The sequence below is a fragment of the Columba livia genome, chromosome 17 (genome assembly GCF_036013475.1).
Source record: "Columba livia isolate bColLiv1 breed racing homer chromosome 17, bColLiv1.pat.W.v2, whole genome shotgun sequence".
NCBI classification, from domain to species: Eukaryota; Metazoa; Chordata; class Aves; order Columbiformes; family Columbidae; genus Columba; species Columba livia.
Genome location: NC_088618.1, coordinates 8,204,956 through 8,232,246, shown reverse-complemented (window position 1 = coordinate 8,232,246; position 27,291 = coordinate 8,204,956). Strand labels below are relative to the sequence as shown.

At 44.3% G+C, this 27,291-nt stretch overlaps 1 long non-coding RNA gene across 1 annotated transcript; it reads left to right on the top strand.

Annotated features, from left to right (window-relative positions):
* The first annotated feature begins 613 nt into the window (after positions 1 to 613).
* LOC110356285 (uncharacterized) lies at positions 614 to 27,291 on the top strand. The gene is made up of 4 exons (XR_010466712.1): positions 614 to 716; positions 7,289 to 7,461; positions 26,212 to 26,291; positions 27,080 to 27,291. It is a non-coding gene; the product is annotated as an uncharacterized LOC110356285 (long non-coding RNA).

Below are 27,291 nucleotides of genomic sequence, written 5' to 3'. Positions count from 1 at the left end.
AGATCATGCCCTGCCAGCAGGAAGACAGCACTCGCCAGCTCCCAACTCTTGCCACGTTTTAGAGCAGAGTCTTGCTGTTCTCTGCACTATCAAGCAAAGAGACACCTTCCTGCCGCTCCTCCCACAGAGGAAGAGGTCCCCTCCTGCTCCCAGCCACTGTTATCCCTTCAGATCAGAACAGGATTATTTCAGTTGAGGACAGCAAAGCAGCTGCCTGTGCGCCCACCAGAAGCACAGCTCTCAGAATGAATGCAGGCTGGGGTCAGCAGTGGGGTGGCCGGGGCCGTATCGCTGCTCCAAACAGAGCTGTGCTCAGGGAAGGGAGGAACTGAAGCTGCCCCTAGAAATCCACATCAACGAGCAGGCAGGAGTTTGCTGGGACAGAGACCGTTCATACGAGCCAGGCCAGGAGCAAGTACATAAAGATCCAAAAAAATTGACTGGTCAGTGATTCCATATGTTGGCTTTTCTCTTTCCTGTGAGCAGTGATGTGCCTGTCTTGCCCACACTTTAGGATCACCTGGTGTTAGTGAGCTGTTAATTACAGCAGGCAAACCCCCTCAGCACTTACCCAGCTGCACTGAGTGTCCTGTTATAGGAACTCCCTCCCCAGCAAGCCCAGCTGCACTGGGGTGAGCTTTTAAGTTTGGCAGGTTGAGGCTATTTTACTCTTATTCTGAGGGTGACTGTTCCTTGCTGCAGGTTCATCTCTGCTGGTGAGTGAGTACCTTTAGCCTATGTTATTTCTCTGTATTTCCTACTTTTGTTTTTGAAGACAATGTTTATCTCTTCATAAGCTGTTGTTATCCAAGGCTCTCAAAACACATGACACTCTGTAATAATACCTAACACAGACATGATATTGAGAAGAGCAGCAGCTTGCAATTGTAAATCTCAAGGTACTTTGTGAAGATGATTGTTGCATCTGCTTTGTGAGTGTCATTGCTAAAGCAAAGTTAAGTTGCCTGCTCTAGGACACATCTTGTCTGTCACAGAACAAAGATTAGAGCTCACTGATCTCAATTACACTTGTTCTGTTTGCTCCCTTGGCCTTATTGGGTTGTGCTTATGCTATGTGACACAGAAACAGGGTCCTTGGAGTGAGGTAGGATGGCAAAATCCCTGATACAAACAGATAGCAGCTCTGGTTCATTCTCATGCACAGTGGTGATATGCACGAAGTTCAGGTACCGTTGCAAGGAAAGCCCTGTGCTTTAGTCCTGAGAACTCACGCTTTGTGCCAAGTAGTTTTCCGTTTTTCTCAAGTATTCATTCTTGTGACTCTTAACATCACCATGGACCTTAGTGCTGTAATTGCTCTACTTCTCCATGTGTTGCTCCAAGTTTAGTTTTTGGGTGATAATGTGTATCGGGTAAACGAGGAATGGTTGTAAGTGTGCAAAGCCTTGTTTGAAAATGTCAGATGGAGCAACGATACCCAGCTGCAAATTGACAGAACTTAGTTTTGATTATTTGAGCATTTTTCTTTGAATGAAAGATTTTTTCAGGCACATCAGCACGGTGAGCAGCAAGAGAAAATGGTCGGATGGCAATGTACGCTCAGTGAAACAGCTGCTCTTTCTATAGCCATGAGTCAAAGTCTGGTTTACTGAACAATTTCATTGGAGTCGACTGGAATTTTGCCTGGGTAAGGTGCTTGAGATTTTTCTTCGAGCAACTTTGCAGTTACTCAACATGGAGAATTAGGAATCACGTGACATTCCTAATGCAATATTGTGCTTCCATTCGTACTGCATGAACGTACTTACCTGAAGATGAAGTAGATCTTGCATGCACAAAAGTGCACGCTCGTGCTGAAGGCAGACAAAGACCGTGGAGCTGTTGTGTCAGTGGAACGCCAGCTATTTATTCAACTGTCCACCATGGCAGGAGTTTTTCTGTTAAATATATAATTCCCCACTTTTTCTCTTAAACAAGAGAACCAGAGGGTGAAAGGGTTGAAGATTAAAATGTAAACAGCAAAATTTATTATAATTACAAGAGTGTTTCAAATTATTTCCTTAAACTGCAACATAATTTACCTCTAGTCAAGGTCTCTATTGGTGGTGAAAGAGGAAACTGCTTGACCTTGGGGTGACCTCTGGCCCCCGGGGGTCAGCGCCCGAGGAATGCGCAGATGTCACGGTTCATAAGCAAGGACAGAAACTCTCAGGTTTCCCAGGCAGAGAGGCGCCAGTTCGGGGATGGGGCCAACATGTGCACCTCCCTTTGAACCGGCCACTCGTACCTGAAATCGCACTGAAAGCGCTGGGCTGGGGACAGGAAAAGTCCAGGGCAGCTCAGGATGGAGGCTGGTGCCAGGAATGGGCAGAAGCAGCAGAATATAATGGAGGGAAATGCAAAATTTCACTGAAGTGGGCCCATGTCTGCGCTACCTCAATAGTTTTACCCAAGGAACGCTGCAAACAATGTGGTCTGAGCTGCAGATCCATGTACAGCGCTTGGCAAGGGTCAGTTAGAGGAGCTTTGGCTGCAACCAACTGGTGCAGCTTGTCGCTGTTGCAAAAGCAAATGTCCGATACTCTTAGCAATGCAAAGAAAGAAAAGAGAAATTGAAGGATTTATTGCTCATACTATGTTAACAAAAACTGTGCATGGCTTGAATTAATTGCTGCTAGGACTTTTGTAACATCAGCAGAGATGCTCACAGCAACCTGGGCCTGGAGCTGCCCTGCAAGAAAGCGCTTTGCATTGCCAGCACATGTTCTTTGAACAAAAACCACCAAAAACATGGACAAAAACTTTAATGACTGAGACCAAAATAAAAAAATACTTAAGAAAATTCTTCTAAACAAAAGCAAATTGTTAAGGAAAGTTAAATTTAAGCGAAAACAAATTGTATGGTAAATATTAAGCTTAGGGAGATAAAATTATACCCGCAATAATATTCAAAGAAGAAATGGGATGAGTGGCAAAACAAACACAAGGTTAATTTTAATATTAAAATCGTAACTTATGTATCAAAATAAAATTTATATTCAAGGAAATTGTGAACCCAAGGGCTCCTTTCAACTATTTGCAGCCTACAAACCACAAGTTGCTCTAAGCATGATCAAAGTACTTCGCAATTAGTTTGGTTTTAAATCACTGTAATTGTCAGCCTAGGTTGTAATCAGAGAAACATTGTTCTGAAGCAGCAGCAAACTTGCCCTGGCTGTAATCTGGGGAAAAATTGAGAAACATAGTGGGATCTGGTCAGTTAAGGGCAACACGGTGCTCGGGGACAGAGCTGTGTTAGACATGAGATGCAGTTCTGGGCTGACGAGACAGCGGCTGCCCTGGCCCGCTGGGACAGACCCACGGGCTGCCCCGCTCTGGTCGGCTCTGCCTCGGTTTCTCTCTTGGGAAAAGCAGGGGTGACATCGGAGAGTCTTCATAAGGTGTAATTAATGAAGTGCTATGAGATACATGTGCTCCAGGTGACCCTGGAAGGTGCCTGCATACGTTAGTTGTGGGGATGGCAGGAAGAGGCAGCCGGTGGAATGAGCGGCGCAGAATACTTGGATGGAGGAGACGGCGGGAGCGCCAAGAATGACTGCAATGCGAGTACGAGCCTGCTCGTGCATTGCTCTTTTAATAAAGCTGGCAGCGTGTTATCTGGAAGCTGCGATGGGTTTCCTAATAGATTCCTTGGAAGTTTCAGGTTGGAGAGCTCTTCCAGGGGCTTTGCCAACAGCCCAACAGAGTAGAGGATGAGCTCAAATGCTTTTGTAATTAGAACAGAGTACTTCTTGCAATTAAAACGATCTTCTAGGAATACAGGAAATAAAGCCAGTTTTTGAAGGAATTGTGTTTTCTAGACATTAAAAGGGTAAAGGTAGCTTTAATCTGGACTCTGCTATGAAGAAACTGAAGGAGATTTCCCCACTGGAAGCCTTGAAAAGAGAATTTGCTCAGCAGTACAAATGAATAAAACAACAAGGCTTTGTGCTTGAGGATCTCAAAGCGTTTTCTGCTCTGCACCAGGAAATGTAATACCTCCTGGGAGCTGTGCTAAATTGGAAACAGGGACCTTCTAAAAGCCAGCTCAACTCTGCTCCGGCTGAGCACAGCCATGCTTCCATCAGCGGTGGTGGAAAAGACAAGTGATGTTTTGACAACTTGAGTCTTCAGTCATGACTTTTCTACAGGGATGCAGGAGATTAGCAGGCAGCGTAGATTTAGTGAAGAAGTGGTTAAGATAATTAAATCTGCCACCTTGGATTCTGCCAAGCCAGAGGCTTTTCTTGGCCTCAGAATGACAGAAAAATCATCACTTCAGGTGTTTGTCAACAGTGAATCTCCTTGCTTCCAAAAAATGGGGGTAACCTTGAGGTGGCAGTGAGGGAATGCACTGGTTGAGGAGGCTCTGCTTTGGACTTTCTCCACTCTATTTCAGAAAAAAAATGCAGAACTGAAGGAAGTTCAAACGTTGGTTTAGTTTGTATGAATCATCTCCTCTGCTGCTGTTTTCTTCTAGTCACCAAAAAGGCATAAGGGAAGAAATGACTGAACAGTAGCAAAGGGCAGGCGATGTGATGTGAAGGTGGAGAGGAATGATTAGTGGAAGAGACAAGTACTGTAAGGAGCAACTGGAACCTCAGCTTCTCATTTGGGGAAGGTCAAACATTTCCCAAGAACCCATTTGGGTTCAAGTGATGCTGAACAAAGTAAGTCTGAGAGGTGGCTGCTGGAAAGGAGGTGTCTGTAACAAAGCAGAGGGGCTCATGGAGCAAGCTGTATCTGTATTGTGCTCTCCTAGGTGAATGTAAATGGTTTGTAGCTGTCTTTTTTGGGTCTACTTTTGCAAAATAATTTACTGCAACTATTTATTTAAAGAAGTCACAAGTAGAGTAAGTAAAGGAAGGTAATTCAGGTGTCACTGTGCACTGCCAGACCTCCTGGTAACCTGGGTTTTATCCAAACTGGGCAGAGTCCTGTGGAATTACCCAGAGCACTTGGTGAAGTCTTTGCTGGCTTTGCTGTGTGACACCTGGCACAGAAGCAAGAAAATGACGCAGACAGATGTGGTGTAAAACTTCTCAATATGAGGGCTGCCCTGTCAGACTCTTATGCATTAAGAATTCTTAGGCTGAGTTTATATCAAAGCAATGATTTTTATCTGGTTGTGGCTTTTCTGAATCAATGCTAAAAACCCCCTAAGTAGTTTCCACTAGATTACTGTCTTATCTAGGGAATGATTAGCCTTTGGGTTCTGCTATCAATTTACGTGTTCAGAGGTACATCACATCGTCTCAGTTCTCTGCCACGGAGATGATATGAGGGTGTACCAGCTAAGGTGTGAGATTGTGACTCAATACCAGTGTTTTTATTTACTTATTTTAGCATGGAGAAAAAGCCTGTTACGCTCTTGCACAATTTTGAGTATCCACGCTAACCAATGTAATTGTGAGCAAGCCCCAGTAGCGTGTCAGCGATGTGTGTGTTTGTCTCCAGCCTCTGATCATACACCATTCGTGACACATGCAGACTAACGCATCGCTGTAAATCGGTCCTTATATGACTCAACCCACACCAGTCAATAAAAGATAGTCCATAAATCTGGTGGGTGGGAGTAACAGAGCAATAAAGAAAGGAAGAAGAGGTGAACCAAGACTGACTCTGGTATTATTTTTTTTGTTTCCCTTTTTCATGAGTGGGTGAGCATCAGAGGGAAAGAGGTACAGTCTTTGGGATGCAGTAATGGAAAGATTCTCCCATTGACTGATTTGACTCAGCAAACAAAATCCTTCTCCATATGGAGCCATGGAAAGCAGAGGGCACAGGGGGAAAGAAGTGATAGTAAAACTGCGCTCAGCCCTCTAGCAGCAGCAGCAAAACCAGATACAGAAATTGTTCTCTGAGCAGATAGAACCCAGAGTTGTTTCTTTAGCTTTCCTTTGGCTCCTTTAATTTTGTCTTGCTGTCAAGAAGAGCTGGGTGAAAAGAGTGGGGAGGGGGATGATTTGTGCAGCTCTTCCACTTGAGTGTAGAGAACAGAGAGCAGAAGGTGCAGTGAGAATCCTTCTAAAGTGGCCATAGATGTGTGAGGTCCAATTCTGTTTTCAAAAACGTATCTGCTAGATGTAAGTGCATGGGAGGTCATTAGACCTCTGCTGCCTTTCGGGGGGTGCGGCAGGAGGGAGCTGGGCTGCAGAATGGGGGGGCGGCAGCATCGTGTTGCCGGCAGCGAGAGCCACCGTGCGATCAGCAGCTCTGGCAACAGGGACTAGAGGGGAAAGAGGCTGGTTTCTACTCTCTGCTAATGTCATTGCTAGCCACGGCCAGACACTTATGTTTAAAATCACGCCAGTTGTTTGTGATCGTGTTAAGGGTTACTCTGGAGATGAGTACAGCTGGCTGGCAGGGTTTTAAACACAGCAGTCCCTGTCTTGGGTGATCACCTAACATCCTGCTGTTTACTGGATCTAAAAATAAATTGTGTTTTCCCAGAGCAGAGAATCTAGCCTGTGCAAAAATGCAGGTATTTCCAAATTGCTTTCCTGACGGTAGGTATCCTTGCTTCATCCAGCCACTCTCCTCAAATAACTACTCACCTTGGATGGATGGGGATTGCGGACTTGTCATGTAGTTTTTCATTCAATAGGGAAAAAAAGTACTAGTAGCTGTGTGTAGATTTATTTCTGAGGGAAAGACAGATGTAAAAGTCTGTGTGAAGGTTTTCTGAGGTTATAGGGGTAGATATCCCCTTGGGCAGAAAGAAATGGTCTAATACTCACCCTGCATGGACACAGTGTCTCACCAATAATCATGCCACTCACTAATATTAAGATTCTTGTTGCGTCTGAATTAATTCATGCTATGTCTGCGATGGGCCACAAGTGAAGACAAAAAGGGACAGATATGAGAGATGTGATAGGGTCTCAGTTTAAGGCTGGCCATGGACTGTATATGACATTCTTGTAAGTAAACTGACAGTGTCCAGGTTTATAATAGCTGAACTCCTCAGTTTCCTTTAGGTAAACATTTCACTCTAATGGAACATTATACCCAGGACTGTGCTTCAGCAGACATGCGTGTATATGAATTGCATAAAGATAGACCAATAGATAAATAGATATCCCGATTTAATAAACACTCACATTCTAACACTAATAGGCTGGCAAAATCTTACAGAGAGGGAGAAAGACTGAAGGAAAATACAAAATACTGTCAAGAGTTTACAGACTGGCACAACTGGAAGCACTCAGCATCACGGGCTGAGGGGAGGGAAAGGCCTAGATGGAACAGGCAAACTCTGCATTAATAACGTTCTCCCATCTTGCAGCAAGGGATGGTCGAGGAGCCAGTGGGGTGGGTGCCTGCTATTTCTTCAGAAGTGAAATCATCATCATCATCCAAATCAAAGCGTTTCACTTATGAACTATGGAAGTAGAAGGATCCAGATATGTTTTTCCAAAGCCACGGGATCTCTAGAAGTTTGTTTTCCTTGAAAGTCAGGTAGGTGCTTTTGAAAATGTTCTTTGACTTCTCTTGAAGGCAAGATGCTTTTCCGGTAGGGAGAGATGTTCTTCAGGTTGGTTGTAGCCCTGTATACACTTCTTGATGGTTCTCCCCACTATCATTCACCAAAAAAGGTGGAGCGGGGGAAAGGCACACAAAAAAAATTCCTCCATTCCCTATTCCCTCCCAAACAAATACCTCTTCCAATTTTTACTCTGGGAACCAAACTCCTATAACAATGGCAGCTCTCTACTGAACTTTTTGAAATTGTGTCACTTGACAGAACACGGCCCTGACAGCCAGCATGGAAAGCAGGAGGCTCCTGCATCCAAGAGCCTATGTGAGAGGGCTCAAATAATCCCTGTCAGTTATTTCCCATGACTTCAGAATTCAAGGTAACTAGGTGAGAAGAAGGAAGAACTTTCTGACAGGAAACGAGCAACAAACAAACAAAAAAATGGACTTAAACTGGGAAAATTAGGTTGTAAGTTCCAGCTTGCCTGTTCTGAACTCTCTTTTAAACTAGTGTTGTCTATTACCCAAGTAAGGTCAACGCAGCTATCACCTCAGCCCAGACACCCTTTCTCGCTCTGTTTTTATAGTGCCTGGGTTTATTTTTCTTCCCTTTATTTGGCTCTGTGCCATTTCGTTGGCTGGCGTGCACCTTGGCTGGATACACCGAGGAAGGGCTGCTGGCTGCTCCATCTGCGGTGCGTCCAGCGAAGCCCACTCTTCCCAAATGGCTCATGCCATTGATCCCGTCTGCCACCATCTCAACCTGCTGCATTTTGGGGAGCCAACGCCTTCAGAAGCAAGCGCCCGTTTTGGCTGTCTTTAATTATTGTTCTGAGCCGGACTGAAGAAAAGATTTCCCTCCTTTGCAAAGAAAAAGCAATAAAATAAAGGGGGCGGCGCAGCGCGAAGCAGCCGGGGAAGAGCCCAAGTGGAGCCCCCCCACGCGCGGGCGCCGCTTCTCTCCCACCAGGGATCTGCAATCTTGCATGCATGAGTTGCCTTGCAACGGCCACTCGGCTGTCATTCTGTCAGGCCCATTTACAAATCGCATAACAGGTTTAATTTTGAAATCTCTCTCTCTCTCTCCCCTCCCTTATTTTTGCTGAAATGGATTTACAATGAAAGTATTTGAAAAGGAATAATTATCTATATGAGCAACAGCAACACAATGCCTGCAGCGTGGGGGTGGGGCGCCATCTGAAGAAATGAGTCTTAAGTCTGAAATCTGCTTTTATACATGTCTACGTATCTACAAAGAGCTAGATATTTGTAAATACCTATAAAATATTTTATGGATACGACATGATTTTAAATTGTATGTGTATGCATCAGGCATGTGAAGCCCAATTTCAGCTTTTATTTTTCTTGTGCTAAACACCACGTTTTAAAATAATCCTCCAACCATCTGATTGTGTGCATTTTCTATCTGAAGCGATATTCATCCAGAAACTGGTTACCAAAACCTTAGAAGTGCTTTCCAGAGCATTCCAGCTCAATTTATATTTTAAAAAGGACGACCAACTTGCTCTCTCAAAGTGCGGGAGAGCCTGTTTTATGCAGTAGTGGACATGAAGCTGAAGCTTTTTCTATAGTCTCTGTCCATTTCTCTCAGTGAATTGAATCCAGTCAAAGGTCAAACTGGCCAGAGGCACTTTTATTGTCATGGTAACCATGACTTAATCAAACAGTCCTGAGATTCCAGGTTTGTGGGAACAGGCAAAGATCTGAAGAGACTGGAATTAATCAATCAAAGGGGGCAGGGAGGAAAATCCTAAGATATATGACTTATCCTTCCAAATCTATTACTCTGTCCTTAAACACACAAGAATTATGCCTTGGACAAAGCCTCTTTTCAGATCAAATACCTCTGATTTTTGTTTTCTTGTCCTTTGCATCAAATTTCCTAACATACCCCTGTCCTACAACATTCAAACCTCAGCTCAGATTTCACCAACAAGAGAGAAAGAAGGGGAACAATAATTTAGGAAAGATGAAGATTATTTTGTGAAAAGCTACTTAAAGGCGGGGGGGGGTGTGGTGGTAAGAGGGAAAGGAAAACCATGGGCGAATGCAATCAACCACCTTTGATTTGAAAACCTATTTATCTTGTTAGTAGTGTTCTAGTGCAGATCTACAGGCAATAAATGTGTTTTTAAGGTTGCTCTGATTTCCGGCCAACTGCTGCGCGTTCTTGGGATCCCAAGGCTGCAGGACCTGCTCTTGTCTCGGGCGCTGGAGTCACTCAGCAGTGCTGAGTCCATCCAGCCCCTGCTCTGTCCTGAGAGCCCGGCTGCTTCCAGACTGTTTTGAGGTACCTGGCAAGCCCTGGGGGTTGGTTAACCTGGAACTCAGCTGGGGCTCAGGCTGCTCTTCCAGAAGGAGATTTTGTACATCTTTGTTTTTATTTCAGAAGCCATTTGCCTGTGTCTTACCTGCTGTATTTCACTTGTGAGTCTAATGGCTGTGTTTCCTGGTTGGAGAAAGAGGTAGACCTGTAGGCTCTGCTCCACCACCATATTAATAGAAGGAATGTCTTGTAGTTTTTGGGGCCATGCAAACTATGTCCACGTGCCATTAAAACCCCCAAATAATTCTTGTTTTGGCTTCTAATGAAGTTAACCTCTTGCTTTGGCTCCCTCTGCCCAGAGAAGTGATAAATAAAATCATGGGGGTATGACAGGAGCAGGACTTTGCTAAAGCGTTGGTGGCAGTAGGTTTGAATTGTTATGCCTGGTTAAGTGGAGGCATCACATGTTGTTTTCCAATTTTAGAGAAGAATTAGCAAGAAACCTGAAATACATTTGCTCTTGGAGGCTTTGCTGAAGTCGGGTATCTGGAGGGTGGGATTGGTTGCATACTATGCGTGCTCATTAACACACTTATACAGTCATGGAAACACTGAAAAGCTGTTGGCTGCTCTGCCGTACTGGAAGCCTGGTTTTGTAATGTCATATGGAGACGTTCACCTTTCTGCTCTGCTCTCGAATGCAAGGCAGGCTGAGCGGCAGCCGCCTATTGTCTGGTGACTGCTGTGTCCTAGGGACATTGCTGCCACAATTTTGCTCTATGAATGTTGTATAAGGAATGCAGGTAACTACTTGGAAACCCCAAACCTATCTATTTTATTGGCATTCAGAGCAAGAAGAGAACGGATTCCATCTTGATATAGAGGTATCCTTACAACAAAATGTATCTTCTCAATGTTATTTGAGATTATCTTAGCTAAGAGACTCTAATGGGTGAACAGGGGCTGGAGTTAGAGATATTGGTATCAACAAAATTGAGGAGAGTTTGGATGTTTTTTGATAGGGAAAGGCTTGTCTTCATTTCTTGTCCAGTGTCTCAAATAATCTTTAAAGACCAGGGCAAAGAGCAGTACTGATGGAGATGAATTGCTGCCTTGTGCAGAAGCGCTGAGCGCCCTTCCTATCAAAACTGCTAGGAGCAGCAGGCACTCAGCACCACTGTGAAAGAAGCCTTATATCCTCTTTGCTCCTAATCTGTTGATCCTCTCAGGACAAGACTGAGGAAACTGGTGAGATGAGGGACCATGGGCAGGTTATACACAGAGCCAGCACCGCATATGACCCATGCCAAAATGAAATGCAAGTCTGGGAGGTATAAGCCCTGTAAACTCCTTCCCCTTTGCAAAACTACACTCCAAGTTCACTTTAACATTGAAGTACCATGGATCCTGAATGCTACCTTTAAAGGTTAAAGCATTTAAACTATAGGAACAGCCGGGGGCAAGGAGAGGTCCATTTAAATTTGATATGTTGAAGTCCTACAGGAAAGCCAGATTGGGGAGGTCTCAGTTCTTTGTGCTTTCCTTCCCTCCTGAACCTGAGGTGGCTCTGAGGCCCAGCCTGGGCTGCCATTCAGTACCCCCTCTCTAGGTTACAGTAAATTAACCATTTCCAAAAAGCTCAAGCAAGGGGAGAAATTCTCCATCCCTGACCTGCATGCTGCACAGGGCTGCTTTGCAGGAACAGGAGGTACATCAGGAAAGACTCTGGTGCATAAAGAGCTGCACTTCTGCCAGGGGTTCAAAGCTTTGTGGAGATAAGCAACATCCCTCTGCCATGGGTGGGGGGCTGGCCACAAGCAGCATCGCTGTCTTCTCAGGAGATGCTCATCTGCCTTTTGTGGTAGATTGCAGGCCACTTGCCTTCCCTGGAGGGATCAGGGTCTGTCCTGGAATTCCGTGATGGACAGCAGATTTTTTCCAATTTCCTAACTTTTATCTTGTTCCTGTTCTTTGAGGCAGGTGTAGGCCTGACTTTTGCTGTTTTATGCTGTGTCTAGCAAAGTCAGCCCCACTCCCGGTCAGGCTGCGAGGTGTTACTGCAATACAAATAGCAGGACTGTCCTGGTGTACACTGAATGTTTAGCTTGCAGAGATATGAGAACACCCCGTGGACTTTACCTCACACTGTAATCAAAAGAGTACTCCTCAGTTTACTCTAGCCTAAGCCTTTCTGCAAGCTGCTGCCTTTTACTGAATTATCTGGTACGATAGCAATGATATTAATAGCAGGAGTCTTCCTTGCAAAGAACAAATTGCAGCTACAGCATGGCTCCCATTGCCTCCTTGCCTGCACTGCTATCTCTCTGTACAAGAAAACACTTCCAGGTTTACTCCAGCGGTTACAATTAATGGAGATCTCCATCCATTTATCCCGCATCAGCATAAACAGTCCTATCTGTAGGTGGTGCCTGCTGTCAGCTCCCAGCCTCTAAAACGGTGCTGGAACTTCCTTGTGCTCAGAGATGTGAGCCAAGGTCTCCAACACTTTCTAGGTAAGGGCAAAGCTGAGGGTGACTACTGGGGAACAGAAGTATAAAATCTGGGAGTCCTGCCATGGAGAGGTCTTCTACCATCGTGCTTCACTTTTTTTAAAGACATCTCTTTAAAAACCTTTGCAAATAGCTGGAGGGATTTGCAAGTGATCATTTAAGGGATCAGAAAAGCCCAACTACTTGATGAAATTCTTATACCTTTAGTAAATGAATGTTACTACTGGAAAGGGGCTGTGTGCTCTCACAGGGCTGTCCTTACAGAGAGATGTCTTTGAATAGCTGCTTTTCAGGAGCAAAGAATAGCTGTGTGTGACCAGGAAAGCTCTCTGAGGGTCCCTTCCAAGGCTTGGTCTCTTTCACAGAAGCAGATAAAGCTCTTAGAACAACTCCTCTGTCACCATGATAGACCTCACTCCCGTTATAGCTGTACACAGCCACATGGGCAGGCTTCAGTCCTTTATGGGGTAGGTGAGTATTTCTGGGGGTGAGAAGTCTGAATAACGCTGACTATTAATGCTTAATAGCATACTTTCTGGATTTATTTTTTTAGGGAAATGTTATCTGCAGCAAGCAAAGCCCCTAAACTGCATGAGTACGTGTGTACCTTAAGAAACTTACTGTCCAAGAACTTGGAAGAGACCACTCAGAGTCCTACCAGATGAACTTCGTCCTGTTTCCTATCAGCCATTCAGTATCTCTGTTCTGCCCTCTGTGCAGCTGGGGACTGTGGCTTTGCCAGGGAACTCTTGAGTTCCACAAGTTTCCGTTTCTGTGTTACTCTGTGTTTCTCAGTAGCCTCATTCAGAACAAGACCATACCAAGATATACTTTTTTCCTTTTGTCAGCCTTCATTTGATTTATAAACTAGTCCTAAATCATCACAAATTCTGAAATATAGTGTTGAATTGTCTCTCCAAATAGATCCTACAGAAGTCTGCAACAGACTTTTCATCAGATGTATGAAGGTGTAGAAACATCATGTGAAGATGACTGGAAAACTTTGGCATTAAGTTGTTTTTTTTTTTTACAAGTGATAGATTTGCAGAATTTTATTGTTATGAATCTTGAACTCCTTGAGAAAGGACTAAGTGGGTATGTCCAAGATGTCTTGTTAGCTGATGTAAGGAGAAAGCTCTTAAACTTAGTTCCAAAACTCTCGTGCATGGAGATTGAGGTGGGAAGCATCCGATTTAGTTCAGCCAGAGGAAAATGACTGATGTGTAAATATAAATCAATTCCTCCTCTTAAAAAAAAAAAAAAAATCCATTAAATTTTTTTTTAGAGAATAAAACTGATTAAGTAATTCTACCTACCTGTGTTTTTATCAAAAAACAAACAAAAAACCTAAGCCAAACACAAAACAAAAAATACCTTCCAAGCTCACAAAAAGGGAATCCTATTGCTAAACGAAGCCTGGAGTCTTACTCTGACCTCACTTTGCAGCATCACATGAATATGAAGTTCTGTAGCAGTGTCCACTTGCGGAGCATGCACATATTGAATCGCAGCCCCGGCGGTGCGGGACACGCTGCAGGGAGCTGCATCAAGCTGCTTTTGAGGAAATCACATTTCTCAGATAAATATCAGTCAGCTGCAAACATTTTTCTCCCCAGGATATGTGTGCTTTTCTAATGTTTAGAATAAAAATGTGGTGCTAGGAATTGGGAATATAGTTTTCAGATATTTGATTACTTCAGCACTAAAGCAGCGTGATAGTATTAGTGGTAGCCTTTAACGTGAACCTTGTTCTGCAACTTCCAGACTTCAAAAACTAATGAGGAGTAAAACCGGGGGAAAAAAAGTGTCTTCCGACAAGCTGGTCTTCAGCACCTTTTTAATGGATAACAGATCTGCCATCATCACATATCACTTGGAATACATTATGACAAGACACACAGGCTAATATAATGCATTGTCTACAAAAGGCTGCAATAAATGAGGGAATTTCTCTTTCACTTGATAGAGAATAAATCAGTTCCTGTTACAGAAGCGTTAGAACAGTTTTCTCTGAAGAACCTCATACCCGAAGTCTCCCAGCGCTGGTACCCAATGTAATCAGACAGCATCAGGTACTTTGTTACGGAAGTTACAAATTGGTCTCTTTACATCTGTGAAATTTGGAAAACAAAGCATGAAAAGAGTTTCTAACTTCTGGCACTTAAGAACATATTTTCAGGAAAGCACAGGACGCAGGTAGGCAATAAGAAACACCAGGTTTTCAACTGTGTCGAATTCTGTTTCCAGGGGTACAGGGAGTTTGATGTACCCTGAGTCTGGCTTATTTTCATTCCCAGTGTTCAGATGTGAATCCTGGGTGGGTGCTTCTCAAATGTTCTGACTGACAGGCTGCTGGATGTTTGCCACTGGCAGGGCAGCGCTTTAGAGAGGGTAATAACATCAAATGTTATTTCCATCCAGGGAAAACAATGAAGAAAGAGATGTGAACTTAAAACTTAAACCCAAATACCTTGTGTTATTGAAAGACTAGTACATGCAAAATATTTTTTATTAAAAAAGTTTGATCACCAGAGCAGTATTAGCCGATGTGAACACACGTTCCCCTCAGCAGGCACAAGTATTTCTCTAATCAGCTACTGTCAAGACTCCCTCTTCTGTTCTGTTTCTTCCCCAGCTGCAAATAGCAGTTCTAGAAATATATCCCACTTCCTTGCCCTGGTTTTGCCTTTTCAGTCAAGAAAATGTAGCGCACACTTAAAACATTTTTTTAAAGTGCTCTTCAAACTTTTCCTGGTGGGTCGATGGGTGGTTGAAACTGGAATGACCCAGGAGCACTGAGTCATCTGCTGGCTTTTTTTTCCCCATCTCCGCTTCTATAAGCAGTGATTTGTTTTCCTCCTTCCTCTTGATTAGCTCTATAATACACTCAGATTGTAAAGTGAACTCAATTTTGTGTCTCTTATATTATCTGTAGTGTCTCATTAGTCTTGGTACCATTATAACCCTGCTCTGAATCATCATTTGTATGTGGATGTTTGACATATCAGCTGATTGTCCCCTTTTCTCTCTCCTTTCCCATCTCTTCTGAAAAGCAACGAAGCTATTTCTGTTGATACTTAAACATCACAATTTCTCCCACTAACACTAATAGCATAATGGCATTATGAAGAACCTTCCTGACGTGCATTTTTGTGTGACGTAACGCAAACAAGGTGAAACTCAATGAAAACATCATTAAAAGTCACCCTCTTAAAATTAATTCAAATAAGAATGAACAAGAAGTTTAGACCAAGCAAATGCTGGTTTTCAGGGGTTAACTGTTGAACAAAGTGTTCCCAGAACAGTTTCAGTTGAGGCAGATTTGACATGGGAGAAGGTACCATAACGTCGATATGTACATGACCTAGGCTCTAGTGCATAGAAAACTGGTGTCACTGCAGATAACTGTGTCACAAAACTAGTCCTGTTTTCACCATTCTCCTAGGCTGTGTTGAGAATAATTTCCCCAGGGCTAATAAACTTTTATCCAGATTTATGCTAAAATGGGATTTAGTGCCTCTTGCTCCTGTATATTGGACAGTCAAAGTACTCTTAAGCTCCCTTGGGCTTTCTCTGCTCTATGTAATACAGCACGAGAGTCTTGCATGCATATCGCTTTATTTTTGTTTTATTGACACTCATAGTCGCAGCCTGATTTTTTTCTTCTTCTGGAAACCTTTGTACAAGGAGCTGCCACTTTTAAAAAATAAAATAATTAGAAATATTGTTACTTTTTGTTTGTTTGTTTTTAGTTAACCCCGGATGACAAATTTTGGCAGGTTTTAAGTACTTGATATCCCCCAGGAACGAGCACTGTTTTGCAAATGTCCTCAGATTTTCAAGACCTTGTTCCACCAAATATGACTTGCATTTTTCTAATATTTTTCTTTGCTCGGCTTCCCCATTGGCTCATTCCATGCGGTCTCACTTGACTCTTGCTTTAACTATGATAAGTTCTCTTGTTTTCCTATTCATATTATCTTCACAGCCACATTTATTTATTCTATTCAAAGCCAGGCAAAAATATCTTAGCATTACAGTGTTCATGGAATGGTACCCAGAAAATGCTTCTCAAGAAGCACGGCTTATATGTACAAGCGGAGTTGTGTGCGCACACAGCAGGACTTGGTTGGATCAGGGCTTTTCCTTGATGCAGTTTTGCAATGCGTTGGAGCAGCTGTTTTGCTGCAGCAATGGGATGCTGAGCTGTCAGGCTTTCCTCATTCTGTGGGCTCCTAAAAAGCCATATAATTAGGAACCATTGTAGAAAACTACAGTTCTTTGCTCTACAAGTCTAGCAAACATTGTGTTCAATTGGTTTCCTTGATGCAGAAATTTGTTCTTGCAAGTAAAAAAGATGCCTCTGATACTTTAGGGCTCAGTTAAGGGCTTAGTTGAGAGAAGCGGTGCTTGGGGATGCCAGCCTGCCTGGGTTATCGCTGAAAGACCTGTTGGTGCTGCAGATCTGCTGCAAAGCAGCTGGGTGGCCCCCTCAGGCTCTGCCCCGTGCTGGCCGGCGGTGCCCAGGCAGCAAAGTGTTGGCTGCTCTGCTGGTGCCTGGGGAGGCAACGGGCACCCCTGCAGAAAAATGTACTGTCCAGCACCTGCCCGGCTTCATTTTCCTCTCTGTGTGTCCTGGAGAAAGGGAAAGCACTGACAAACAGGACAGTGGAAGGTGGCAACGAGCTCATCTTCCTTTGTATGCTGTGAAAGTGAGTGGCAGGCTGGAGTCCGCGCTTTTTCTAATGCAATAGTTTTGTCTATGCGTCCCCTAGCAAGTAGCTCATTGGGGAGATACGTGTTCTTATTTGGTTAATTAAACATTAACATGCAAGCGTTACCTTGCACAGGTAGGTCAGGACTTGCACAGAAATTAGAAGGCTCCATCAATTGCTTTATTTTAGCTTTTGGAATGGGTGAGGATTTGTTTTCCTCTCCTGAGTAGTTGCGCTGTTATGACTGAGCAGCTGAAGGGCCCAATTACCTGCCCCGTGCTGTTGTTTGTGAAGCCATTAGAACTGACAGAGTGTGATTAAAACCAAGAAGTTATCACTTTTTTCTTGAGGCAGGAGGGGTGACTGTTTATAGATGAATACACACCAAATCTACAACGGGAATAATTTCCTTACCCTCTATGTAATCTCCTCTACTTCATTACTGGCTGGATGTATATAGCTGTATAGGTTTTTTTGTGCATGAATTAACACTTGTAGCTAATAGCAGTAAACTCACAAATGGACTATTACTTTTTATAGCCTTTTAGCGGAGTCAGCCTAATGGAGCAAAACTGTTAACAAATTAAGATACATTTGACAGGACTTCAAGCAGGCATCATAACATGGTAGTCACTGTTTGGGATGCAAATGCAAGGCTATTTGTAGAAATAGCCTGTATCTCAGCTGGTGTGTGGTGGCAAGTGCTAAATCACACACACATACACCCCCAAAAAATAGAGAGTTGAAGCAATAGTTTTCTTGGTGAGATTTTCAGAGCAAGGAACTGACTTCCTTTAATATTTGTAACAAGCCTGTCGCATTTGTAGTGCTACAGGATATAAAATAATAACAATACTCATAGTAAATAGAAGTCATATTTGTCTACATATGGCACTGTGTATATTTAGATATTGTACAACTTTTAGGCTACAGGAACATCTGATCTCCTGGAGAGGGTGTTTAAGCCATGGACAGAATATATTTGGCAGTGTGAATGAAGGGCTTGTGGAGCTGGTTACCTGAGTAAGAATGGTTGTAAGAACCATCAAGCTTGTTCAAAACAAGAAACCTGCTGTAGCCTAGTGGGGTGTGAGGTTTCTGGGCTTCAGCTCCATTTGGTTTCCTTATGGAGTGAAGAGGCAGAGGCGGTGCTGGCGGAGCAGCCGATGTGTGTTGGATCCACAGAGTACCCGCTCACCTCAGAGCTTTCTGCCTCTCCCAGTTTGTGCCTTTCAGCCCTGTCGTTCTGCTTTTTATTAGAGGTTTCATAGAGACTCTAATCTCATCTACCTCATCAAGCCCCATCTCAAAGGCAATTTTTCAGTCAGCTTTAGCTTCTCCCTTCTCTCATTTTATGCTTCACCTTTCCACAGCACTACACTGCATTTGGTAAGACAGAGATGCAGCACGTCTTGAAGCTCCAGCATAAGGTGTACCCCACCAGAACGATTTTTTCCAGTGCATTATTATTATTTGAGCTTGTTGACTATATGCAGCATCACATCATGCACCTGCATATATATGCTCCTATTGAGGAGTTCGGTCCTTGCTAATTAGTAACCCAAACCTAGAGACATTCAAATTGTTTTTACTCCTCTATCTTGAACCTTTGCCTCCCTCTGGTTTGCTAAAACTTCATTCAACGTCACATGAAGACTTATTCTTCTCCTAACACCTTGTGATATTCTGCTGAGAACATCCAATGTTACAGTTCCAGCATAATTATATTTCCCCATAGGTGTAAAATGTGTCTGCATCAATAGCTTATTAAAAGAGTGTAATAAAAATTATTACTCCCCAATTCTGCTATTAATATAAAAATTCAGAGCCAAGAAAACTCCCTGATCCTTCTTATGCATCTGCTGTAATGTGGCACAAGAGCAGAACACCTTAAGCCAGTTTAATCCCTTCTTTTCACCCCGTAGCAATATACATTGGCCCAAGAGAGTAACATGAATTGAAGGTTTAATTTATTAATATGCAATAGTGACAATGTCAAAAGAACAATACATAAAACCCACACAGAACAGGATTACACAGTACGTAGGGGAAAGCCTAGAGCTAATATTTAATATAGCAAAACACAGCCAAAAATAACTTCGCATTCAAGGGGCAAAAGAGGGAGAGCTCCGCAGGTGCGGGAGCGGAGAAGCTGTGGCAAGCAGCCCCTGCCTGCAAGTGCACAGCTGGCCCCAACCAGCCGTCCTCTGGCAGAGCATCCTCTGTGCTGGGAACCCACAGGGATCGCGGTGCTTTCCATGAGCACCAGCTGTTGGGGCAGCGACTGACGTTCCCAGCTATCACCTCGTCTGCCTTAAAGTCTCTCGCCATTCCAATTTAACAGTGCACACTAGAATCAGAGCAGCAGACACAAGTGGCACACGTGGAGGACGAGCCACAGCAACCTGCAGCAGAGAACCTCGCAGGTCAGAGCGTTTCAGTAAGTGAAGCATGAAACCAACTGTTCAGCTAAATTGTTCACTTAAGCTTGGATGATTAAACTTTCACCATCAGCCAAAGGATCCTGCAGCCTTAGCAGGAGTACAGATCCATTAACATTTCACTAGTTTTGCCATAAATTAGCAATTTGCCCTATAGTCTTAAACCAGTAACACTTGTGTGAGTGGAAAATGTTTCAGCCTCCAAGGGACTGGCAGGTTTCAAACACTTTCTGGAGTTTGCTTTCCTGCCTCTTGCCTATAAGAACAACAGGGGAGGAAAGAACAAATGTGAAGGAATAAAGCTCAGTACTTTCCTAGCATTATTGTGCATGCAGTGTACAGGCTCTATCAGGAGAGCAGAACTCACTCTTAGAGGGCAAGCTGAGAGAGGGACGGGATGGGATGGGATAGTTGATGCTAGCCAGGACTTGTCTGTCTGCAGGTTTCCTGCTCTGACATGCATTTTTTGGGTGATGGGCTGAGGTCCAAGCTGACCATCTAGCCTGCCTGCTGCTCAGAACTGGCATGCCCCTGTATGCACTCTCCAGAAACTGCAATAGCTAAGAATTAGATGGTCAAAATACGGGACTTACTTGTGTCTGATTGAAGAGTCTGAGTTCGGCAGCCAGGGCTCTGTTAGCTATTGTGTCTGTAGAATCATTCCCCTCTAATTCCTCTTCTGGCATTGCCCAGCTCTGATCTATTTGCTGCCCTTCATTTTGCTGGAGTTGATTGCTCCCTTCATGGTGTAGTCTAAATTAGAAGAGCCAGGTCAGCTCAGCAAAGCTCTGCTGCTCAAAACTAACTCATCTCCTCTTGAATGCCACACAAGATACTGAGCTCTCAAATAGCAATGATCTCTAAAAGGCAGGAGGAGGCTGTGGAGATGAGAAATGAGGGCAAATCAGGAGAGCTACCTCTCAGCTGAAACACCGGCAGCTGGAAGAGTTTGTGCGCACACGGCCTGGCTCTGCTGCATGTTGTGGATCAGAGTCCACGAGCACAATGGAAGAAGAGAAGGAGAAGAAAAGCAGATGAGGTTGCCCTTCCAGCCCCTTCTTCCCTGAGAGAGGGAGATCGAAGAGGACGCTCGTAGCAGCAGTTCTCGTATGAGTTAGCAGTCATCTCTAAAACTTTCCTCGCTGGCGTTTCTCAAGTGCCAGAGCCTGGACGGGTTAACGCAGGTCACAGCCGGCCTGTGCCACGGTTTCACATTGTGCTGCCTGCTCTTATACATGGGGCTTCTAGGATTTATTTGATAGTTCTTTCGAAAGCTTTACTTTTAGCTAGTTGGCTGAATCAATGTGTGCGTTGTCATCCAGAATGGGTGACTGTCTGCAGACTGGGCCCTCAGCTGAGCAGAGGAGGCACATTTTCCTCCTTCTGTGAGGACAGAGAGGTCAGGAAGAGCCGTGTCCCTGCCTGACCACTGCAGCCTTTCAAGGTCTTCACGGTAATCTGCTTTCCTCCTGCGTTTGCCATTGCTCTGTAATTTCCTGTATTCTCGTAGCTTTTTTGAGTTTTATTTTGATACTCATTAAATCAGTGATTATATTTTGCTCCACTGAAAGCTTTGTGTGGTGCATGCCAGGGATTTATCAGCAATAGCCTCTGTGTGGTGCTGCCAGTTACCCAGGGGAAAATCGGGGCTGCGAGGGGAAGGTTTGCGCAGGGCTTTGCATGTGGGGTATGGAACAAGTCCAAGTGTGGCTGTGGGCCACCACAGGACCAAGTCACCTTGAAAGGGTAACTGAGTGTTGTGTTCATGGTAATGCAATGCAGAGTAGGATGAGGGGTCAGGCAGCAGAGATATGCCCAACAGCAGAACTGTATGGAGCGGAAGACAACAGGTCCCTTGGCTCCTGAGCCCAGGCACTCTTAGGTGACATGCCCAGTCCCCACTGTGGCCTTGTACAGTGGGTGAAGCAGTTGCTGGGGTGCAGACAGAATGGTTGCACCTGCTCCATGGCCTCATTGACCAGAGGAACATGAGGCTGGAGACAGATAAGTGAGTCTTGTTGGTAAAATGAGTTTTATGTCAATGTGTCCCCAGCTGTTTTCTGCTCTGCTGTTAGGTGAGGGGGAAAAAAATTCTGGTTTGCACAGTTTCTGTGGTTTTAAATATCTCATTGTACTACATCAGCCCAATCTGGGGATATGATAGATGGGGTGAAAGAGAAAAGCGAGACACAGAAAACGAAGAAAGGTCCCACCCTGTTCAGTACAAATGATTCTGCCCTGGGCTGAAGAGGGCAGAAGGAGAGAATGACAGACAAGTGTTCAACCAGCAGTTGGAAGGCAAACCTGACAAAGAGCTGAGAGGAAATAGGAGGGAGTGATTCTGCAATAAAGGAAAAAAGATTAAGATCTGACCTAGATACAAAGATCACTCCCACCCTGCCCCCCACTTGCGAGGTCAGGAGAGGTGACAAGGAGAGTGAGGTGTCCCAAGGATTGCTACCAAATTCCTCCCAGGTTTGGAGCCCACATAAGGAGGCTCAGCACGAAACACAAGGTCTCTGCTGCACCACGTGGGTGCTGGTGAGGCTGAGTGCAGCAGAAATAATCTTGTTCATGGTGTGTCCCAATTCCTCAACTCTTCACCACATTAGGTAGAAGCCGTGGGACGGAGGACGGTGCATGCGGAGCAACGGGCTAGCATTATGTTAGCCTGCAAGTGAGATGCTTTTACTCAATACCTGGCTTTGCAGCAGCAGCTCAGCTCCCGCTGTGTGCAGATCTGAGCTCCTCAGTTCTTTTTCTGTGCTTTTCTCCTGCCCTGTGAAGGGTCAGGCTCTTGCTGTCGTCCATCTCGAAATAAGTGGGTGTAGCTCAGCTGAGCAACGCAATCTAATGACAATCTGCCAGCAGGCGAATGGTTTAAAATATCAAGAGGAAACTGCAACAAAAGCAAAATATGGTTTAAAAATATCAAGAGGTACCATGAGAAACAGCGGAAGAGTAGAATTAGGAGTAATAAAGTGAGGTTGATAAAGGAAGAGTCACCTGAAAAGTCTCCTGGGAGGTCTGCTATGCCGAGGCATGGCCTCTTGGGGTAAATGTGAGCTTTCCTATGAAACCATTCATAAATTATGTGAACTGTTTGCTTTTAAAAGCCTTGTAGCAGAGACAGCCATCCATATAAAGTCACCTGTTAACTCTTGATATTTCCAGGCTCTTTTCTTTGCCTTTTGCCAGTGCCTTGATTACAAGGCCTTCTTACACTGATGAGTTTTCCAGTCTTATCCATGCCAGCGAGGCTTGCTCTGTGTGAAGCTTATTCACAAGAAATTCAACAGAAGTATTTCTTACTCAAAAGTCAAGCTATTCTACTTGGGCACCGATGTCCCACGTTCATATCCTGGACGTGAGGTAAATTTTAAAAAGTGTTTGAAGCGACTGTTAAATTTTAGTGTAATTTTTGAGAGTGATTTGGGTACCTCACTCATGGGGAGTTCAACCCATTTGTATTTGTGTCCATTTAAATTCTGGACAAGGTTTGGATGACATGTTCCTCTGGACAGGCTTGAACCTGGGATTGTAACTGAATCCAGACCTTTGTGCTCAAACTCTTTAGTGTGAACTGTGAAGGAAGAACACCCATGTGGACTCTGTTGATAAAACCTTTGTGTACTTGTGTGAGATATATTTAAGTAATGTTAGGTGGTGTGTTTGTTTTTTGTGGAAAACATATTTAACATTTGCTTTTTACTGGTCTTCAGAGACTGACAGCAAACACAAAAAACACCACATGTAGCATGAAAATAAATCTTTTATCTGCTGGCTTTCATAACCATGGCACACAATGCTTTTTTCCCACTTCACAATTTGAGAAAACATTGATTTGATCCATTTAAGTGATGAATGCTCACAAAATAAAACCTTTTTTTTTCTGGAATGATGACCTTGGGCAGATTTAAAGCAGGTAGGTAAGAAATCCAGCAAGTATTTATCAAAGGCTTCTAAGACAGTGCAAACTCTAGTGAGTTCAAAAGCAAGAGACTTTTAGTCTTCATACAACTGACAGGGTCATAACGTCTCAAGAATGCCAGGAATCCGTGTGGCTGTTCCATTAAACACCCCTGATTAGTGAACGTGCTGATAAACTCCGGGAGTCAGAGGTCAACAGTGTGGAGCCGAAGGTACCCCAGGTATCTGAAAATGTCTCCAGAACTCATGCTTCTCTCGCCCAGTTAACCCCTTCCATCACTCCACCCATGGACGCTCAAAAATGGAGAGTGTCTTGGACACTATTTTCCAGAGAATTCTGCAGAGATGTTGAGTAATTCTGAAAACTATGGAAAAATGACCTCAGGCACCTCCCATGGAAATATTTTTGGTGGCTGGTTGTGCTTTGATTTCAGCTTGAGCCTCATAGCTAATATCTGTGTATAACACCACATTGCCACTGGTTCATCCAGCCTCTCTGCCCTCAACTCCAGGTGATGCAGTGATGCAGCAGGCTGTGTGCTGGGATACCTCCAGAGCTCTCAAACTGCAAACACAACTGCGGTTTCAAAATGCTCAGACAGGACCAGTCACACCATCTTGTCACCGCGCAGAGCTCTCCACTTTGCTAAGGTTTTGTTGCAAGAGCTGCAGCTCCTGCCAAGTGCCTGTAGCGAACAACTGGGAAATCCATGAAAATATGGGCTGTGTGCCTGACTGTTGCTTTTGCAGGGCATCAGTTTAACTGCAGCACAGTCCGGAGGGTCCCAGGAAGGCTGAATTACCCCAGCAGCTCCTGTGGGTTGTAGCCCATTTTTCAGGCGGTTGCCCTAACTGGCAAGTCCACCCCAATGCAGTATGTATGTTGTTTCTGCCTCGATCTCCCAGGCAGCAACGCAGGGCTCAGGGTTTAACCGGTCCTGCAATATATGGCTTTTCATTCTGTGCTCTGATTATGAGCTGCTGGAGTTACTGAGGATTCATTTCTGCTGGGGGCCACAGCATGACCCCATCAGTTTCTTTGAAAATCAATAGGAAAAATGTCGGAGAATGCAAAGGAAGCAGGAACAGTCAAAGTAAAGACAAGTGATGTCCTTTAATGGCTGTAATGATTCTGAAACACGCAAGGTCACAGATAATTAGGAACCTAATTCTCCTTTGAAAGAATCTGTCAAGTTACTTCCCTACCTCAAAAACAATTGCTGATTGATGTTATTTCTGGGCTAATAAACTCATTGAAGGTAGTCTGAATGAAGGTTGTACAGCCTTTACTAGCCAGGTGGAGTTAGGTAGTCACAGCTGTAGAAGAAAACACAAGTAAAGAGGTTTTCATTGTTGTAGTAAAATAGTATTGATGGGACATGTTTCACAAAGGTGCCAACGCTGCTGCATATAAGAGCCGTAGTGCAGCAGTTTTGTTAATCAAACCCTCAGCATTTCACACTACAGAGCTCTTCCCATTTGGGTGCTTTACTGCACTGCAGTTGTTCAGAAGTGTTGTGAAGTGGGGATAAAGACATGGGGATGGCTGGAGCTGCCTTGGGACCAGGCAGAAATGTGCAGAGAGCCCAGAGCAGGTGGGGAAGCTGAGCAGGCACTAACATGAGTTTTACAGAAGGAGCAAAAGTCTGGGGACTCTTTCTCAGCATATATCATGGTTAATGCTCCAGGAGAAGGATGCAGAGCTCTCTAGGCTGCATCTGGTAGGACTTTGAAGCCGGTTCCTACCCATGTAGGCTACAAGGTCCTGCTTAGAGCTGCAAAGCAGGAGAGTCAGTAGCTAACACCAAATGTCAGACTCCTTCCTCTATACTGCATTTCTACTCGAGTGGTTTTGGTTTTACTTCTGATTGTAAAGAACAAGGGAAGTGCTGGTCTCCTGTAGGAGAGGTAAAAGGTTTTCTGACAAGCAGCTGGTTGAGAAGTGAGGCTCTTTTCCCTGGACTGTGTGTGCTGGGACCTATGACATGGGTCCAGCCCCAAAGCAACTTCCAAACAGCAAAGATGCAAGGCAAATTTGGACTTCAGCACCAGCGTGGGTGTTAGTTCAAAATGTGCAATGCAAAATTGACTCACAGCTCAAAGGCCAGGGCCACAACCAGCGAAACAGCAACCCCACAACTCACAGACAAGTTTTTAGGTTTAGGCGAGGTGGTGAAGACCGCCAAGAGAACGAAGAAGCTATATGAGGCTCTCATGTACATATAATTTTAAACACACTATGACTGTGAACTGCATTCTGAAAGGCTTCAACCTCAGTAAGGTCCTAGACTTGAGGGGAGACAGGCTAGTACTTCCCAAAGAAAGAGCAGCAGAGCTACGATTGTTTGGATCATTTTGACTTTAGAGATGTGGGGTAGCAAAAAGCCGTCAGAAAATGTGGTTACAACAAGGAGGATACAACATATAAATATATGATCAAATTTTCAGGTCCTGAATTCTGCCCCTTCCTGGGTCAAGTGAGATGTGAGATTTGGGTGAAGATGAGTTTTTGGCTGGATCCACCTGCATTCACCTGGGGGATCACTCTCAGCACTGAGGCTTCAACACAATGTAAAGCAGAAATTCCAAGTTCCACACCCAGTAAAAACTCTGGTTCAAAAACCAGCTGAGATTTCTGCATAGTGACAGACAAGAATTTACCTCACCCCTAATTTACACAACTCAAACATTTAGAAAGCAAAAACATGAAAAAATTAGGTATACAATAAACATGACAAGGCTGTCTAAACCTTCCTGTATGGTTATGAATTATAAATTACATATTTCCTTCCATTCAGGTATTATTTTTGGCAATGAGGATGCTTATGGCATGTTGTTTTGTTATCTAGATTTGTATCATTTGAACGAGGACTTCAAAACTGCAAATACAGTCAATACCAAGAACAGACAGGGCACAGCCGGAGCGCACGTGAGTCTGTTTTGCCAGACCAGTGCTGGTTTTCTGACAGGTCAACCTGAGTGTCTCCGTGTTGCAATATTATAGTTGGGAGTACAGTGTACGGATAGGTGGAGGGACATGGAGCAGACACGAGCTACTCTGTGCATGATCTAGTTCAGCTGGGCAGTTATTAGCCTGGTCTCGGTGCCAGCCCTGCCTGAGCCCCTGCGAGGGAGGGTGGGCAGCAGGAGCAGGTCCTCGGGGTGGGAAATCAGAAGCTGGACACAGAGCAGGTGGAACAAAGCCAGTTTTCTCAAGTGAAGCTCAACCACAGCTGGGACACCCTGCGCAGAAGTTGGGGAGCTAGCTCAGCTCCTGGGAAGCTTGCACATCAGCGTCCCTGTGCCAGAGGCTTCATTGATGTGTGACATGAAGGCAGTGTCACCTCCCCCAGGAGCGCTGGGAGCACAAGTGTGCTGAGGCTGTTGATGGTAGGTGATCTCAGGGCACATGGATGCCCAAGTGGTGAGATTGTAACTTATGCAGATCTTTCTACTCAGGCTCCCACATGGGCTGCGCTAACCAAGTCTCAGATACTTGCTTGGAGGTTGGGACTTTGTGTGGTCACAGCTAAATTGCTAAATTGCTGTTAATTTGCAACTAACCCCATGAAAGCAGCTGAGGTCTGTTCATGCCCCAGCCATACTCGTATGTCTGCAGTACAATTACATACACATGGGGACAAGGGTTTCAAATGGTTGCCATCAAGTTGCCTTCAGGTTTCTTTGTGTCTTTTTATTTTTTTTTTGTTATAGCAGACTGCATTTGGACATGGACTGTGTTATCCTACCTGGATCGTGGACTATTGTCAATGCCAAAGCTGGGCTGGATTATACAGCGGCTGGTGCAAGACCAAACCTGAGCAAAATGCATGTGTTAGGTTTCTCTTGTTCCATCCCTACGGATCCACTCCCATTCACATTGAACCCTTCCACATCTCTTCTTCAATTTGAGGTGACCTTAAAGTGAG